The 19,986-nt window shown below is 37.9% G+C and overlaps 1 long non-coding RNA gene across 3 annotated transcripts in view; it reads left to right on the forward strand.

The window, feature by feature from the left end:
• Window positions 1-7: 7 nt before the first annotated feature.
• Window positions 8-19,986, forward strand: part of LOC137487508 (uncharacterized) — a 51,155-nt gene continuing 31,176 nt past the window's right edge. For 2 of the 3 annotated variants that reach the window (XR_015507133.2, XR_015507135.2), the window contains exons 1-2: window positions 8-58; window positions 1,101-1,192. This is a non-coding gene — a long non-coding RNA (uncharacterized LOC137487508). Of the gene's footprint in view, window positions 59-295; window positions 353-1,100; window positions 1,193-19,986 lie in introns of all 3 variants that reach the window. The other variant, XR_015507134.2, reaches the window with a different exon arrangement.

The following is a 19,986-nucleotide window of genomic DNA, read 5'->3' on the forward strand; positions in this document are numbered from 1 at the left end:
CTCGAATCTGAATTGAAATGTCTGTGAAGGCGTATGGGTGGAAATGTCATCTGAACAAGTAAGCAACTTGCACTTATGTTATAAGCAAATGTAATAGTTAATGATTTAACATATAAGTGATGTGTACAGATGATTTCCCAGATCTTATTAAAGAGTTTTTTTTTTCTCGTAGCGCATTATTTACCTCTAAGCCTTCATATTTTGAGAATTCATCATTAGTTAAAGCTGTAACAAATAACAAGCCGTAGATGACTACAAAATAACCTACACAACCGAGTCTTCTTTCTGTTTACAGATGTAACCTCGCAAAGCGGAATGACGTCAAATTGACATTTCCCGCGAAATCGTACCCGTGAGCTGAAATTGCAAATCATTAACTTATACTGAAACACTTGCATATGGTTAGGGATACAGTTTTGAACATTGATGTGTGATGTAGTCCTACTGAATAACAGTTTGTTCATGTTTAAAACAAAAAAGAGTTACTGTATATAGGTATAATGTGTTGTAGCTTAACCAGTTAGACATTTTTAAAGTCAAATGATGGTGAGAAAGTTGTGAAAGTTTGTTCAACATAGCATTTACTTTTCCATGGAAGACTTTTGTTTCAATTGTAGACCAATTTAATGTGGTCATGTCATTAACCCATAAACATTTCCTGTTTGTTATCAAACTATTTCATAACTGTAATAAGAGGCAATAAAATCATAGCCTTATGTTGAAACAGCTATTATAACATTATTTATCATTATGTGGTACTTTATGGATTCTCGGAAGCTATAGAAATTGATAGAAAATGTTTTTCATATTAATGATTTTCAATATTAAATTGAAAGATGCACTCTATTTTGTATTTTTACTGGTATATTTTATATGTTTTGAAAGTAACTTCAAAGTGAAATAATTTGTAATCTGATTACTTTTTACATTAATTAATTAGTAATGTAATCAGATTACAATGTTCCAGTAGTAATCGATTACTTTTTTTAAAGTAACTTACCCTAACACTGCTCTCCAGCACTACTTCTTTTTGTTCACAGCTCATGTGTTGTGATTTGCGATAACCCGTCTCTCTCTTGTTCTTTTTCTTTTTTTCACAGTCATGGCACTTGCTGAAAGCGCTCGGCTTTTCCGTTTCATCTTGGATGATGTGCTCTCTCGTCTCTCCGTGAAGACATTCCTGACGGCCGAGGTAACGCAGATTTACCCTCTGCACCGCAAATGTGTTTAGAAAAGATATGATATACGGGGCCCAGCGTTTTATGACTGGAGCTGTTCATTACATTCCTGAAGTGGCAGCATATCTCAGCCAATACTGGTCTCCTTCACCTCCCAACCTGACCTACGTGTGTCCTCCCAGATCAACAGTCAATTACGCTCTCTCTCGCTCAACTTTCTCCCTCCGAGAAGAAAGGAAGGTTTTCGGTTCGGCCGCGGTGCCACTGCCTGGCTAATTAGAACCAGGGTCTGTTAAAACCAGAGCTTTAGTAAAACATGCAGTAAAACCCTGAAGGCGAACCATAAACTAGCCCATTTCTTTCATTCTTTCTGAGAGGACTCGGCCCGAAACCTGGGCGTAAACTTTTACGAGGACCCCTGGGGTCACCAGTAAACCCGTTAATAGAGATGAGATATGAGGGCTCCCAATGGCCTCCCATTTCGTTAGCTTTTTTCTGTTTTTTTGTGTGTGTGTGTTTTGTATTCTTAAGGAGGGTTAAGTGCTCGGGTTCCAGCTCAGGGTCTCTTCGAGGAGCAGCAGAAAACAAAAACAAAAGAAGCGCAACTCAGACTCTTATTTTACTGCTCCATTTAGAGTATTTAGTTTCGATGTAACAAATTTAGGATTTTGGGTCTCATTTTCTATTGGTTATTATGTTTAAATATTGTGTACTTACATAAAAAAGATTAAATTTTATATATAATATTCTTATTTTGCATAATTTATTGCAAAAAAGAAAAAGTTTGTTGATCCTGAGGTGGGATATTGGTTAAGGTTAAGGACAGGTTTAGTTTAAGGGCTGGTTAAGTCAGTAGTTTTCAAAATTGGGTCCTGGGACTCCCAGGGGGGCACAAGAGAGTGCTGGGGGGTCCTTGGAAATGTTTAGATGAAAGGCAATAAGTATATAAAAATAAAATAAAATAAAACAATAAATAAAAAAATATAAATACAAACAAGGAATATGTAATTGAATTAATACAATAAACCAAAACAGGGGTGAAGCAGTGGCGCAGTTGGTAGTGCTGTTGCCTCACAGCAAGAAGGTCGCTGGGTCGCTGGTTCAATCCTTGGCTCAGTTGGCGTTTCAGCAACCCAAGCTCATTCTGGAAACGTAGCCCCATGGACGTTTCTGGAGGCCACGATTTACGTGGCCAGAGGTACGTATGACCGTGTTTAGTTTTTCTCGAGCGAACGCTGCGGGGCGGTGTGGTGCCGCTCTGCTCCTCCTCTTCGCGCTCGCCGGCTGATGGCTCGCCTCCGAATGGAAGGCTTTCCCGCTGCTACCAGTTTATCTGCTTAGCTCTCAGCGTTACGTCAGCGGAGCGGAGGCCCGGAGGAGGAGGAGCCGGCCGCGGGGACGACCGGGATCGGGTCCGGGGAAGAGCGGTTCCAGAAATCAGGTAAGATGAAAAACAGAATCCAAAAAATAAGGGCGATAATGCGGCGGGATCCGAAAACTCGGTCGAAATCAAAGACGAGGGCTTTTGCTTTTTTTTTTTCATTGAAATAACGCCACAGGTAGTTGGTAGATCTCTTTTTTATATGTTAAGTATCTTTTTTTTTGTTTTACAGTGATCATTCAGAATTCATTTTAGTCTACTGATTCACTGCTCTAGAAAAGAAAAATTGTGCTGAAACTGCTCAAAATAATCATATATATAGTTATAGTTATGTACTTTTGATAGATTTAGTACATTTCATTAAACAGCCAATCAATTAAAACATTATATATTGCTAAATGTGAAATAATTACTAAATGAATAATGACTGAATAATTACTAAATGAATAAACATGAAAATGGCATTAAAGGAACATGTTTTTACATACAAAATATTACATATTAACAAATATACAAGTATTAAAAAATAAAAAATAAAATTGCCAATTTACCAAATGGTTGACCATGTTTTACTGTTTTAAATAATGGCTCACACACACAGCATTGTTGGTTTACAAAAAAATAAAATAAAAATCAAACAAACATCCTGTTGTACTACTACACTTGATATAGTTTTTATTGTAAAAATAACAAGAAAACATGTTAAATGGGAATCTGAAATATTCTTACTTTAAAAAATAAAGGTGATTTAGTATTCAAAAATGTTTTATTTTGAGTATTTTTTAGATTTAGATTTTTCATAAAATGGTAATACTACATTTTTCATGTAGTATATGTATTACGTCTGATACTTTTACCATAAACCAACATATCAACCATTTGGTAGAGGCTGATATTTTAGAAATGATGGAAAGTGTTGAAAAAAAATGCATTGAGTGTGAAATGCAATCCAAATTTAGTAGTTAAAGGGATATATATATATATATATATATATATATATATATATATATATATATATATATATATATATATATATATATATATATAAAACTAAGGTATTTTAAGTGTTGAATGAATTTGATATATTTTTCAAGAGTATTTATTTAGAACTAATGAGACAGTAATCACAATGGCTAAACGTGTATGTATATATGGCTATATATATATAGTCCTTATAATTTAAATTTATTGTCAGTCCATCTGAGACAAATTTAGCAGTCTTTCCCAGAGCAAATGTTTACAGAGCATCTGATACTTTTTCATTTCTAGATATCATTAAGCAAACATACACGTTTAGCCATTGTGATTAATGTCTCATTAGTTCTAAATAAATACTCTTGAAAAATATATCAAATTCATTCAACACTTAAAATGCCTTAGTTTTTATATATATATATATATATATATATATATATATATATATATATTTTTTTTTTTTTTTTTTTTTTTTTTTTTAAATACAGGTTAGTACAATTATCTATTCTTTTTTTTTCTCTATAATTTAAATTTTTTTTTAATTATAGCTAAAAATATGATATATAATAATTAAATTTAGTGGCATGGAAAATCCAAACCTAACTTTATGGAAACTCAAAACATATGTGTTTTAGTAACGTGCAATCTCAAAACCTAAATGGGTTTTGTCATGAAAACTCAAAACTAATTTTTTTAGTAACATGGAATCATAAAACAATTTCGGTAACACTTTACAATAAGGTTCATTAGTTAATGCATTTACTAACACGAACTAATCATTAACATCACATGTACACCATTTATTAATCATAATTGAACATTTACTAATGCATTATTAACATTCAAGTCCATGCTTGTTAACATTAGTTAATGTGCCATGAGTTAACAAACTAACAATGAACTACTGTATTTTCATTACGTAACGTTAACTAACATGAACAAATACAGTAGTAAATGCATTGTTTATTGTTTGTTCATGTTAGTTAATGCATTAGTTAACATTAATTAATGAACCTTATTGTAAAGTGTTACCGCAATTTCAGTGTCATGGAAACTCCAAATATATATTTTTTAGAAACATGAAACTCAAAACCTATTTTTTTGTGTGTCATGGAAAGTCAAAACCTATTTTTTAGCAACATGGACTCTCAAAACTTGTTGTAAAAGCTCATGTTGCTTTAAAAGCAACAGTGTCTTTAGTACTCAATTTGTCTCTAATTTGTATTTGGCTAAATTTTGACAGCACACACACACACACAAACACCCGTTTGGGCCTGAGGGTGAATTTAAGGCCCCGATCGCCCACCCAATCTATTAGCACAGGAATGATGATGCCGTTGAAAAAGCTGACAAAACAATTCGTTAATATTACAAATGATAATGATTTTTCGGCGGTCATGTTGCCCGCGGGCAACAAAAACACACCCGGACGTCACGTCGCAAGGTTTATATGTCAGCGTTAGCATTGTCACAAGGGCAGCGCGCTTCATATTTCGTAACTTTCTCAGGTTACCACGTAGCCTAGCCTTCAGACCACCCTCGATTAATCTTCCCCCTTGTAGCGCCTTTATAATTCGCCATTACAAAAGCCATTAAAGCACAGTCTGATTCAACCCCCGGAGGATATTTTAGCTGAGAGATCGAGAGGCTCCTCGGGGCCCCTGGTGGCCCTTTGCACCTCGGACGAGCCCCGAGTCAAGCGGACAGGTCCTTAAAGCTGGGTGAAAAGATCAGGCAAAAGAAAACAAGCATGATTAATGAGAGAAAACGAGGGCCCTTTGCTTTCTTTCATCTGCTCTGATTCTGGCGAGCCATTAACCCACAGGACAACTGTCCACGGGCCGCAGCGCTGAGAAATGAGCTCCCTGTGCTCGGTTCAGGCAAATGTTTATGCCTCACAAATGAAGGTGGAACTGAGGGACGTTCAAGAGGTGGAAGGTAAAAACAAAGCTCAACTGACCGCTTGGAAGCAGCGCTGTCATTAGTAACGCTCGCGCGGCGGCTAGGCTAATCACTAAATCTCTTTCCACGAGTTCTGAAATGTGAAATGGCTTCATTTGTGGGCCATTTGAAATGAACCGTGAGGTTACAGATCATGTAGTCTACAAAATAATCACAAATCAGTGTTTTTTTAGAAGTAGGGAATCACTCTGAGGGGAGTTCACTGGACAAACTGGAGTGCTGATGTACACTCAGTAAATTGTGTTTGCTGTTTGTTCACTACTTATTGAAAATGAGCTGAAATAAAAAAAAAAATGTTTTGTTTTTTGGGAGGGGCAACTTAATTAAAATAAAAAAACAGGTTCACTTTAGGGCTGCTCGATTATGGGAAAAATCATAATCAAGATTATTTTGGTCATAATTGTAATCGATTATTCAAAATGATTATAAGTTGAAGTCAAAATTATTCATCCTCCTGTGAATTTATTTTTATATATAAATATTTCCCAAATGATGTTTAATAGAGGTTTTTTTTTACAGTATTTCCTATAAATTTTTCTACTTCTGGAGAAAGGCATATTTGTTTTATTTCAGCTAGAATAAAAACAGGTTTGAATATTTTGAAACCTATAATAGCTCGATATTAGTAGCCCCTTTAAGCAATATATATGTTTGATTGTGTGCAGAAGAAATTACTGTTATACAATGACTTATCTATTTACCCAAATTAAGCCTTTGAATGTCACTGAATACTAGTATCTTGAAGAATATCTATAAATATAATGTGTAAAATATAATGTGCTGTCATCATAGCAAAGATAAAAGTAATCAGTTTTTAGAAATGAGTTATTAAATCTGTTATGTTTAAACTGTGCTTTAAGCATCTTCACTGTATTTTTGATTTTATTATTGATTAATAATAAAAACAGTCGGCAGCAGCAGGAATATCGCAAGCTGTCTTTTTAAGAATAGTGCGGCTCTGATATGGTTTCTCTTTCACGTGTCTTTTGATTCTCAACTTGTTTGTTTATTACACAAATGGGGGTTAATATGAATAATCAATAAACTCCGCGCTCTGACACAAATGTGCATGTATTTGACCATTAAATCGCTAACATTAAGATCGCGTTTAGATGTGTGTGTGCTCTGCTGTCCGAGGCCAGACACGGCACGTGCGCACACACAACAGCACGTGCTCTTTTGCGCTTTTAAAATTATGAATGATGCGCATCCCGTGCTGCAAAAGTGACATTACAGCACATGCTTTTAGTCATTTTCATGTGGAACTGAGCTTTGCAGAGGCAAAGAGTTTTCACACGTGTACAACTGGAAAGGGGGCGGTATGTGATGGAATAATCGTTTATCTCGATTAATGGTTTTTCATAATCGTTAAAAGCCAAAATCGAAATCGGATTTTCGATTAATTGCACAGCCCTAGTTAACTTAATTCCTTCATGTTGTCCCAACACAAATCGATTGTGAGGAACCCAGCATTTTTTACAGTGTATTGTACATTCAGAAAAAAACAGAGTTATTCTGCTTGTTCAAACTACTTAATGAGCTGATTCAATGCAATTCTTGAGATTTTTTGAACAACTTGATTGTTTTATGTTCAATCCACTTTAATTGGTACAACAACATCAAGTTTTACCTCAATCTGTTTGTGTTGGGACAACATGAAGGAATTTTGTGCACACAAAAAATAAAACGTTTATATATTTTAAAGTCATGTAATTCACAGAGGCGGTTCATTCCTCTGTGGCGACCCTGGATTAATGAAGGGACTAAGCCGACAAGAAAATGAATGAATGAATTCACAGAACGATGCAGGTAGTTATTAAAATTAAACAACACTTTGAGGGAAAGCATTCCTGCAACACTTCTAGTTTAAAACATTATTATAATATATAATTTTGACACGATTACCAGTGATCGTTCTTCATAAGATCGCTGGATCTCATTCACAATAACCATGGACTACAAATCCGCCATTTCTGGATTACATATTCATACATGCACTCCGTTCACACTTACACATGCTTCCTCATTTAGACTGCTTACACTCGCACCACCTGAGGATTGTCAACGACTGATTACGCACACTATTTAAGCAACACGCTCACTCATTCACATGGCCGAGTCTTGTTATCTGTATAGTAACACTAAAATGCATATATATATATATATATATATATATATATATATATATATATATATATATATATATTTATATATACTAAAAGACTGTGCAGAAAACAAGTGCAACTGTTTTGGCACTTAAGCTTTTAGCTTAAGCATCATAAATTCCCAAGTTAAAATCCATTTAAAATATCTCCTCTTCTTATTGTTTAAACCCCATGTCGAGGACAGAAATAAAAAGCACACATCGGGGCGTAAATATTGGCTCTGTTCTAAGAGTCTGTGAGTGGGTACGGTTCGCAGCAAGTCCAGCCGTCCGCACCTGGACGGGTGAAAGGGAATATGAGCTGAACTCTGCATCTCTGAAGCTGAAGAGAGAGGAGTTGGGGGTCAGGAGAGAGAGAGAGAAAAGGTCACTCGCACAGACACTTTCACACAGTAATGTGTTTCAAAGCTGTTCCCTCGGCAGGGGTAAGAAACACTCGATCACTTTATATCAGTGGAAATCCTGAGGCCTGGCGCTCACCCTGCACTTTTCACATCGCTGAAAGACGTTATGTAGCGATGGCCCAAATGTGATTTAAAAGAGTCTGACCATTTTATATTTCAGCTTTTGCAAATGTAGCTATGACAAATGGCTCGCTGATCTTAAAAAATGGCCTTCATAAATACGAATTTGGGCTGTCAGGCTCAGCGCAACTTCTTTTTTTTTTTTTCTTGGACCAAACTATGAAATCTTGATTCGATCTACAATGCATCAGAATTCATTAGATCGCATTATATGATATTTTTAAAAATGATACATATATATATATATATATATATATATATATATATATATATATATATATATATATATATATAAATAATTATTTTTTTTAGATATTCACTGTCACATTTCTTTAGATTAAAATATTAGAGATATTTACTGTAAATGGTGCAGATGTATATTTCATTTACACACACACACACACACACACACACAAAGAAAACACACACATTAGGTTTTTATTTTTCACTGTGACTTCTCGTACTGATTTTTAACAGAATTGTTTGGTCATGCTTTATTTTTTTTTAGAATTTATGCAATTAACAAACCATTAACTAAGACTTTTAACTCAATAATCTAAAAATAATTTGCTGCTAATTAATAATTATTAAGTTAGTATTTGGGTTTAGGTATTGAGTAGGATTAAGGATGGAAAATTAGATCACACTTTATAATAAACAATAAGTTTGTTTGTAATAGGCAGGTAATAAGCCAGTAGTAAATGGTTTGAATCGTTAAACTAAAGTGTTTCATTTTTTACATTTAAAAATATTTAATTCTGTATGATTTATGAATCGTTTTTCTCATGGGGAGTGTTACATTTTCACAAAAATACAAATCTAAAAATACAGGTTACACTTTAATCAAGGTGTCCTTTTTACACATTCAATGTACTTACTATAGTAATTACAGTTAATTATGCACAAGTACATGTAACTAACTATAGTAAGTTCATGTAAATAATTAATATTACTCTGTAGTCAAATAAATAGTAACAATAGTTATACAACCATACAATAAATAGTTATATGTAACAAATACACCTTAAAATGACCCTATGACAACCTTGAATAATTAATAAATCCAAAATAGCAACATATTATGTTTGATCGATATCTCTGGCGGTAAAACTGCTCTAAATAAACAGCAATAAGGTCACAATTCAAGTCAGTGTTGGTTATTGGTGTAACAATGCACTGTTGTATCAAAAAAAAATTATATATAGACTCAAACAATTGCATTTGCTGTTTGCTCGAGCTACTTATTTTAAATGAGCTGAAACAAAGCAATTCTTGCGGATTTAGGTTCAATCCACCTAAATTTGTATTAAATTTCACTAATCAGTGAACTTAATTCCTTCATATTGTCCCAACACAAATCAGTTGTCTGGAACCCAGCGTTTTTTTTACAGTGTTGAAGACCTGATGATGAGTTTCAGTAGCGTAAAACTATTACTCAATAAATCAAATAAAGTCCATTCTCATAAAGCTTAAAACGTCTCCTAAGGGGACACAAGACTTTAAATGCTTGCAAGAGTGAATAAATTGAGAAACAACTGAAAATGGATTGAGGAAATGGATGAGCTAACGAATTTACACCAAAACTAATTTAAATCACCAAATTACACATAGTTTTAGTAGTATGTTTATTTGAATGCTTTTTTGGTATATTAAGAATATAGGAGCTGAAAACCAAAGACTTGGCATTCAAAAAAATAAATAAAAATGTACTTAAAGTTTACAGTCAAAATCAAGTCTCTATCCAAATAATATTACTCTCTAAATCATACTGCACATAATTAATATATATATATATATATATATATATATATATATATATATATATATATATATATAAAGGTATTAGGTACACCTTATTAGTACCGTGTTGGATCTACTTTTGCCTTCAGGGCTGCTTTAATCCTTCATGGCATAGATTTAACAAGGTCCTTGAAATATTCCTCAGATATTTTGCTCCATATTGACATGATAGCATCACGCAGTTGCTGCAGATTTGTCTGCTGCAAATCCATGATGCGAACTCACATCCCAAAGGTGCTCAATTGGATTGAGTCTGGTGACTGTGGAGGCCATTTGAGGACAGTGAACTCATTGTCATGTTTAAGAAACCAGTTTGAGATGATTCATGCTTTATGACATGGTGCGTTATCCTGCTGGAAGTAGCCATCAGAAGATGGCTACACTGTGGTCATAAAGGGATGGACATGGTCAACTGCAATACTCAGGTAGACTGTGGCGTTGACACGATGCTCAATTGGTACAAATGGGCCCAAGAAGTGTGCCAAGAAAATATTTCCCACACCATTACACCACCACCACCAGCCTGAACTATTGATTCAAGGCAGGATAGATCTATGCTTTCATATTGTTGACACCAAATTCTGACCTGACCATTCAAATGTCGCAGCAGAAATTGAGACTCATCAGACCAGGCAACATTTTTCAATCTTCTAATGTCCAATTTTGGTGAGCCTGTGTGAATTGTAGCCTCAATTTCCTGTTCTTAGCTGACAGGTGTGGTCTTCTGCTGCTGTAGCCCATTCTCCTCAAGTTTGGATGTGTTGTGTGTTCAGAGATGCTATTCTGCAGACCTCGGTTGTGACGAGTGGTTATTTGAGTTACTCTTACCTTTCCATAAGTTCCAACCAGTCTGGCCATTCTCTTCTGACCTCTGGCATCAACAAGGCATTTGCGCCCACATCTCCGCTCCTCCTCTTTGCACTCGCCGGCCGACGGCTCGCCTCCTAATGGAGGGCTTTCCCGATGCAACCAGTTTGTCGGGGACGACGACCGGGATCGAGTCCGGGGAACAGCGGTTCCAGAAATCAGGTAAGATGAAAAACAGAATCCGAAAAATAAGGGCGAGAATGCGGCAGGATCCGAAAACGCGGTCGAAATCGAAGACGAAGGCTTTTGCATTATTTTTTCTGGACGGCTTTTGCAAACCGTCGCTTGGGTTTAGGGAAGGAGGAGGAGGAGGAGGAAGAGAAGGACGGCCGGGTTGGCCGATCCGGCGGCTTTTCGCACGAGAACAGCGCAGGCGCGAACGGCGCACGCTCCCGAGAGGCGCCCGAGACGCAAAAAAACGCGCACAAAGGCCTCTCGCGGATCCGCGAAAACAAAAACCGCTCGAATACATACCTCCCGGGACGTATCTCGCGGTCCGCAGAAACGTCCGCGGGGCTACGTTTCCACAATGAGCCTGGGTTGATTTTATGTATTGTCAGAAAAGTGGATAATTGTACAAATTCATACAGTTCAATTCATACAACAACGTATGACTTTTAAAAAGGGGGCATGTCTCCAATCCCCTCTCCTAAACCCATCCGTCATTGGGGGATGATGAAATTATACTGAGATGATCAAATTATAAAATTAATCAGAATTAGCATTACTTTGAAAAGTTAAAAATTGGTGTGAGATTGCTTTGAATATTTCAGTATTGATGCATGTCTAGTCAGTGCTGCAGCTTCAGTTTTGCTTATAACTTCAGTTTTGCTCTTCACCAATAGTCTCAGTGCAGAAAACAAAAATATATATTACCTAATATTAACAGTCTTTTTAATTAGAGCATTATTGACTAACTATTGGGTGTTTTACTGCAAACAGAAGCCCTTTGAGTCTCCAGCGATTGTAACATCAAAACTGAACTGAATCTAGAAAAGAACAGGCAAAAGAAAACAAAACATCTAAATATTGGCAGGCCAGAAAGCCTGGAGATAGCAATACGCACTCAATCATGTTCTCCAAGTGTCCAATAGCACCTCAGTGTAACGTGAACATGAGCATTGAGTGTTCAGCTCGGCCTTTATGGTCCAAATCGATGAAAGCTATTCTCTAACGGGCCGGCGGAGTCAAAAAATCAGCCATTTCCTCCAGGATGTGCTCTCTTTTTTGCACTCTTTCCATTTGGAGGAAATGTCAGGCGGGTGTTTCTGAAGCGGCTGCTAACAGCTCGGCTGGACGACTGCGGTACTGACACACTGCGCCTCTGTCGATGGCATTTGGTTTGTTTTTACACAACACTGACTCTCGCTGAACTACCGGCGCACTCTTTATAATGTCAGCACGAGGCCTGGGGTCAGTCCGTGTTTATAGCTACTGTGAGAGGGCAAGATATAAACTATGTCTGCTCGCCAGACAGAAATGACAACAAAATCAATGGAACAAACAGCAAGAGTGAGATTTTTAACTGCAGCGAAGTTACCATGATGGGTTTTCAGGCTTATTTCTAGTGTAACAGTGTATAAATATGGAAAAGTCTTCACCACAATAGTATGGGGTCCATCAGATCCTTCAGAGGTGCACCAAGCTTGGTGAATTTTTACGAACTCATCCAGGAGCTGCCTCTAGATGAGGGTTGTTACTTGAGCCAGGGGCTGAGCTAGGGGGTAGCCAGGGCTCAAGGCCCCTCACTGGCCACCCTGCTTGCAAATTTCAAATTTTAAAGAGACAAATGTCTCCCAAATTATGAATAATATCTAGGGCTGGGCAATAAAATCGGTATCGATATTTATTGACTGAACACCATTGTTAATATTGATAAAAAAGATTTGCTCTGTAGTTTCGGTATGAATCGCTATAGTTTTATAAAATTTGGGTGCACCGAGATTCATGTAAGTAGAACTGACTGATCTGCTTCACACTTTGTATGGAACTTACACATTTCAGTAATAACAGCAGATTAAGGCCCAATTCCAATTCTATTTTTGTACCCTACCCCTTCCCCTTGGTCCTTAAAACGGAGTGTGAAGAGGAAGGGCTTCAAAATTTACCCCTAAGAAATGGAACAGCACTACATCACCCTCATATGTCATCGCAATCACATGCTTCATATGAGATCAGACGATTTCGCAATCTGCTGTAGGTTTTCCAGTTGTGTTATCTTTTGGTATTTATCTTCAAGAAATCATTGAAGGCATATATTATGCTATCAAAACGATCAAATGCGGCAGTAGGATCATTACTATACTGTGCATTTACACCGTGGCCATATTCATCTATGAAAACACGCCAAAAACAACATTAGTATTATAGCAGACTTCATGTCAGAACACATGCAAAAATGAGTGCCGTATAGCAGTAGTGAAAAGATTGTAAATAAAAAAGTAAAGTAAGTAAAATGTAAGCATGTCACAAGAGTGGCTTTTTGGTTTCTTTTCTTGTGCATCCCAGCCACAGTCTCCCTATCTGATATAATGACTAATATAGTCAACTTCAACTTGTAATGTTGCAGTGTGTATTTGAATGCTGGTTGTTTTCTGTACTTGAAAGCTCAGATTTGATTATAATAGTTTCTTTTATTTACAGAAATTGAGGTTTACTGATTATTATTGACGTATTTACATATTTACGCGTTACCATTGCACACACCTTTGTAACATTTTATTTATCAAGTTTAAGAGTTTCTTTAACACTTGTGTTTATTTTATGAAGAGATCAGATATTTTGTCTAAATATTTTTGTTTTTGACTATTCAAAGTATTTCCCTTGGTAATGTTGGTAAATTAAAATAAAGTGGGTAAATAACCAAAAAAATAATAATCCTAATATTCCTAAATGGATTGTTAAAAATATTCAATAATTATCGAATTATATGAAACATGATATTGTGAATGTTTTTTTTTTTTTTTGTTTTTTTTGCAATGTTGCCTAGCCCTAATCATATCTATACAACAATGTTTTTAACTGTTGTGAAATGCAGTTTTTCAAAACTGAGAGACAAGGAGTGCCCCTGTGACAGCAAGCTTGGCCCCGTTAAATTTAGAAACTTGGAAAAATGAAACAATAAGGGTGCTTTCACACCTGTGAATCGATTCAGTTGTTCCGAAACAGAGATTACAAATGTTACATTGTTGCTCTTTGCTCTTGGAGCGGTTGCTTTCAAACTGCAAAGTTTCTAATCAGACCAAAAGAGCTAAAACAAGTCACATGTTAGTAAACTCTCCTCACATTGGTCAGAGTTTCAGGGTTTATTTTGCAGCGTCCCGCTCAGCTGTCAGGAGAGGTGGTGGTTTGGTGGTGATTGACAAGGTGCGCGCGCGCGACATGTCTGAGGAGAGATGCGGTGGGGAGGGGTGAGAAGGGTGCGCGACGATGAATATTTGAGGACCAGGAGGGAGATGCGAGATTACCGGGAGATCATCACTCGTTTGCGGGTATCTGGAGACTCGCGAAACTTCCCGCCCTACTCATAATTCTCTCTTCATATAGCCGTATGGCTATTATTTATCCATAAAAGACTGTGATATAACCACGCTCGGATCGGTCGCTTTCTCACTGCAATCGAACCGCTCCAGGTTTCGTTTCAATCGAGCCGAGACCACCTCACTCAGAGCGGTCTCGGAGCGATTACTTTGGCGAGGAACAGAGCGCGATTGCCCTGTTCACATATGCCAAACGAACCGCGCTAACTGGGCAAACGAGACACGTTCCGAAACAAAAGTGTAGGTGTGAAAGCACCCTAAAAGTCCTCTGAAGTGCACATTTTTATTTGATGTTTGACATAATCTCAACCAAACACAAAGATAGGGTGGGACATAGTGTAGCTCCTCCCTTTTTTTTAAAAAAGCCAATAGCCTTTTGTTTTATCACCGCACTGACAGTGAGAGTGGTTAAGTTCAAGTGCATCAAATGAAAAGCAAATGAGAAGGAGGCGGAGCTTGTCAGATACTAGAGAACATTTGATTGGTTATGAGTTGACGAAAAACTGAAGTTTGAGGTGACTTAAATTAAACCGTTGATCCATTTTGATCCAAACTGCAAGCTTTACATGTTTGTATCATCATCTTCTAAATTGTTTTGGAGCACACTAGCTTATAGAGATATCTTAAAAACTCACATTTGATATCATGCAATTTTATCAGTCCACAATTAAAGTGACATGCAGAAGGAGCTGCTGAGGTGCAGCTGTGGAGAACAGAGCTGGTTAATTATTCAGGAGTGTGTGATTAAAGGGAGGAACCGCTGGTCTTTTTATTAAAGCAGGGGTAATTACTGCAGAGCCTCGTTTCAGGCCTACAAAGAGCCGTAACATGGTTAGAGACCGTTCCTAAAGCAAATAACCTGACGTGGAAGCATATTTGAGCAAAGACGGTTGGTACTGTACCAGCCTCAGTTGTCATGATGAAGATAAAGACCAGTTGTGATGTATTTGTTTATGTTAAGTTGTCATAACAAACAATGTCATCCTTGCATTTAAAATGACATGAGCAATTTTTAACTGACACTGTTGTCATAAGCATGCATAAAATCTCCTTCACATTCATGACATGTGCCATGTTGTGGTTATAGAGGTCTTTCAAGAGTTCACACTTAGCTGATGATTGAAAATAAAGCGTATTTGGCATGCTGTCCCGGAAGAGAGCCCTGAGCTCAGAATATCCTTGAGCCAGGGGCTCCCTTCCGTTAGAAGGGTGAGAGATAGTCTGAGTTCAGGTAGGACTCGAGAACTCCCCTGCTTGTGAACGTGCTGAGATATAGCTGGCTAAGAGTTTTTCTTAAGATGCTATTTTGGAATATTCAATTTACTTATGTTGTATGTCTTTGTACGGTGGGAGGAAACCTGGGGAAAACTCACACGAGCACGAAGAGACCATGCAAACTACACACAGAAATGCCAACCGGCCTGGTGAGGGGCCGAACCAGCGACGATCTTGCTGTGAGGCAACAGTGCTAACCACTGGGCCACCGTGCAGTCATATCAGGATAAGGGGAGGAGTAGGGTTGGAAGGGGGATTCTTTAAGACAAAGATGACTGGAGTGGAAAACTCTGGCTATTTATAGTGTGTCAGTATTCATCTGATTGGTGCAATATATTGAGCTGATGCGGTACCAGTCGCGTTCAATCATAATCAGGGTTCAACGCTTAGGATTTTTTTACTGGTCTGATCAGGCCAATGATTCAGATTTTTACTTGCCCTGGCAAATTTTTCGCTGGCCCAAAAAGAGAAGTTAATAGCTATTTTGAGCCACATCTTTTAAATTATGTGTCAAAAACAATGCCTGTGAATCTTGAATTTAAATATTTTTAAAAATTGCATAAAATGTATAATGAGCAAAATTCAAAGTGTTATGCAAACAAAAAGAGCAGTATGGAAAATGTGCAGGTACTGTATTGTCATACTGACAGCAAACTATGCAAAAGATCACAGGTCATGTTGTTCCCTCGTAAATCTCTGCTTCCAAGACGTTAGAAACGTCTTTTCTTTTATCCTTATAATTTGATTTGATTGTTATCAGGTTACCGGGAAAAAAAACATGCTCAAAACAACATATCAGGTAAGAGGAACTGGAAAGCAATATGGTTTTTACGACATCACAGAGAAGGTAGCATCTAAAGACTTAAAGCACAAACTTAGAATGCACACAACTGACAAATTATTGCATGCAAGTGAAGCTTTAGTGACAAGGTGTCAGGGTTCTGCCACTCTGGTCTTGTAAATTCTTGTTTTGGTGGCAGAGTCTGGACACTAGCTCTGTCTTGTCCTGTTTCTGTCATTGTGTGTGTCTCTGTTTGCGCCGTGCAGAGCGTGCGCGATCCCGCTTAATGTGGCCGCGTGGGCTCTGCGTGCTTCGGACGCACGCGCTCTTGTACTCGGGTTTGTGTTTTATTCTGTCGGCGTCACGCTGTTTCATTCTTAGCGTCTTCGTCTAGTTGGTTTCAGTTTTGGTTGACGCTGAGATGAAACATGCGCGTTGCATATGTGTGAGCGCACGGTAAGGTGTTTATCTATCTTGTACTCGTGTCTTGCGTCTATTTGTGTGGTCCAAGCACATGGCTATGTGTTTACATTGTGGCCGCATGCTTCAGTCTTGTCCTGTTATTGCGAACGCGTGGTTAATTAGTTCTCTCATTGGCTACGTGTTCTTGTCCTGTTTTATGTGAGCACATGGCTTGTGTTGTCTCCCGTCTATTGTCTAGTCCCACCCTCCTTTTTAACCTTTTATTAGTATATTAGTTTCACATGTTTAACACCTGTTTGTTCACCTGTGTATTAATTTAATTCTACTTTATATTCCCCTCATGTCTGTTGTCCTGTGCCAGTTCGTCGTCGTTTATACCCCTGTCCTGTCGGGTTTCCAGCTCTGATCCCTCCCAGCCTGCCCAGTCCAGTTTGTGTGTGTATTTATTTGTTTTGTTAATGTTTTCCCCCTTGGGGTAGTTTATTTTGCTGTTTAGTTTTATTTTTACTATTAATAAATACCCATTTCTTGCATTTGAGTCCTCGCTCCTTTTTCCCCAACCCAAGCCATGACACAAGGCAGCACTGTCCTGACTGGGCCCTGTCTACTGTCCCAAACTTCTCACACGTGGCCCCGGGCCATCGGGCAGTCCTTATTGTTGAACCCTGATAAGCACTTAATCCTCTTGAAATTAGTTTTTAAATAAACCACACTTTGAACACCCCTTCAAGTAAAGTGTTACCTTAATATTTTATTTTGTTGTTCTTGTTTTACAACGTTTTGAACTACTAACATCTACACAACTTAATACACAAGCAAACTTAAGGTTATTGCGCACTGAATCCAAAATTTCTTAATTGAAAAGGTCTATTACTTATGTCTATTACAATGTCTTACTATTGGAATCGTAGATTTTTTTTTTACTCTTATGGATATTCAAAGTTTCATTTTTTATATATAGAGATGATGTAGACAGCATATAAATGACAGCTCATCTAAACTGTTTAAATGTCTCCAACTTGGTTTCACTGATCACACAGCGTCTGGATGTGTTTTGATATTCCATCTTTCACTTCTTTCGTTTAGCGCTGGCCCCCTTCTCGTGCGGATCTCATATGCTCTAATGAGTGTGTCAGGCTGCTCGCGAGTGTGTGTGAAGCGTTTTGTCATCACCCCGCGCGTATGAAATGTGTCCGCGCTGATCTTCCTGTCCGTTTGCAGTCTCTACATCACCAGAAAAGAAAAGCAGGAGTTGCTACCAGATGGTTAAACAAACACATCACCCAACTGCACATAACTCAGGCCCAGTTAGTGCGCGCTGTCAAGGGTCCGAGGGGGGAATCGGCGGAACGTTCTCCTCCTCTTTCCCTCTCTCTATCGTTTCTTCCCATTACACACTTCGAGGGAATGAAAACAGGATGGGAAAGATGGAGTGGGATCCATCGCTGTGTGTATTTAATTGTAATCAGCGAGCGCATTTGTCCATGTTGGCGGTGTGTGGAGCGAGGAGTCCGTCTGGGACGTGTGGAGATAAAGGGCTTGATGGGGAAAGTGGAGTGTGTGTTGAGAGATGGAGGACTGGGCTCTTGGTTAAGCGTGTGTTGGGGAGTCATTGAAGACCCGCGGGGCAGAGGTTAAGAGTTTGGAGGTCAGGAGATCACTGCGTTTTCTACTCTCCCTTTGCCTCATCTCGCTCTAAAAGCTCTCAGCGGCGTCCTTATGAGAGTCATTTGTTACTCCCGGTTCATCTGAGCTCACACTGTTTATAATGAAATACACATATTAATAACAGTGTTGGGAAAGCTACTTTAAAACTGTGGGGTTCTTTACAAGATATTACTCTTTATTTCATGTTTTCATACATTAAAAAAGTTAGGCTACATAAAACTATTGTAATTTGTTATACACAAGGGTTAACTATTAAATATCGGCCAAAAATGGAATATTTAAATATTGGTTGTATTTCCCAACAGGGGAATCCACTAATATAAAGAAGACTTCGCAATCAAAAAATGTCACTATAATCGAAGGAAATGGTGCAAAAACAGCCACCAAAATAACCAAAAGGTAGTCAATTTAAACAACACACAGGGGGTTAATTATTAAATATTGGGTGATATTGGAATATTGGCTGTATTTCTTAACCGGAAAAACTACAAACAATCACGAATGCATGATTATATGATGGCATAGCTTTGCGATCAACAAATGTCATTATAATGGTGGTCAATGGGGCAAAAACAGCCACCAACATCATGAAACGGTAGTCATTTTGAACAATACGCAAGTGTAAATTAATGAATATTGGCCAATATCGGAATATTGGTTGTATTTCCCAATAGGCAAAACCACCAACAATCAGGAATGCATGATTGTATGGTGTCATGGGTTTGCTATCAAAAAATGACAATATAATTGAAGTCAATGGGGCAAAAACAGCCACCAACATAACGAATAGGTTTTAATTTGAGCAATACACAAGGGGCTTATTATTGAAATCTGGCCAATACAGGAATATCGGTTGTATTTCCCAACAAGGAAAACCACAAACAATCAAGAACGCATAATTATATGATGCCATAGATTTGCAATCAAAAAATGTTGTTAATATGGAAGTCAGTGGGGCAAACACAGCCACCAACACAATGAAATGGTATTCAATTTGAGCAATAAAGAAGGATTAATTATTGAATATTGGCCAATATCGGAATATCAGTTGTACTACCCAACAGGGAAAATCACCAGCAATCAAGAATGCATGATTTTTTGACGTTATGGCTTTGCATTAAAAAAATGCCAACCCAAGCTCATTCTGGAAACGTAGCCCTGCGGACGTTTCTGGAGACCTCGATTTACGTGGCCGGAGGTACGTAAAGGCCGTGTTTGTTTGTTTTCGACGGCTCGCCTCCAAGTGGAGGGCTTTCCCGATGCAATCAGTTTGTCCGCTTAGCTCACAGCGTTGCGTCGGCGGAGCGGAGGCCCCGGAGGAGGAGCCAGAGCCAGCCGCGGTGGACGACGACCGGGATCGAGTCCGGGGAACAGCAGGTTCCGGAAATCAGGTAAGATGAAAAACGGAATCCGAAAAATAAGGGCGAGAACGTGGCGGGATCCGAAATC

This window comes from Danio rerio, chromosome 14 (genome assembly GCF_052040795.2).
Source record: "Danio rerio strain M-AB ecotype USA chromosome 14, GRCz13ab, whole genome shotgun sequence".
Taxonomy (NCBI): domain Eukaryota; kingdom Metazoa; phylum Chordata; class Actinopteri; order Cypriniformes; family Danionidae; genus Danio; species Danio rerio.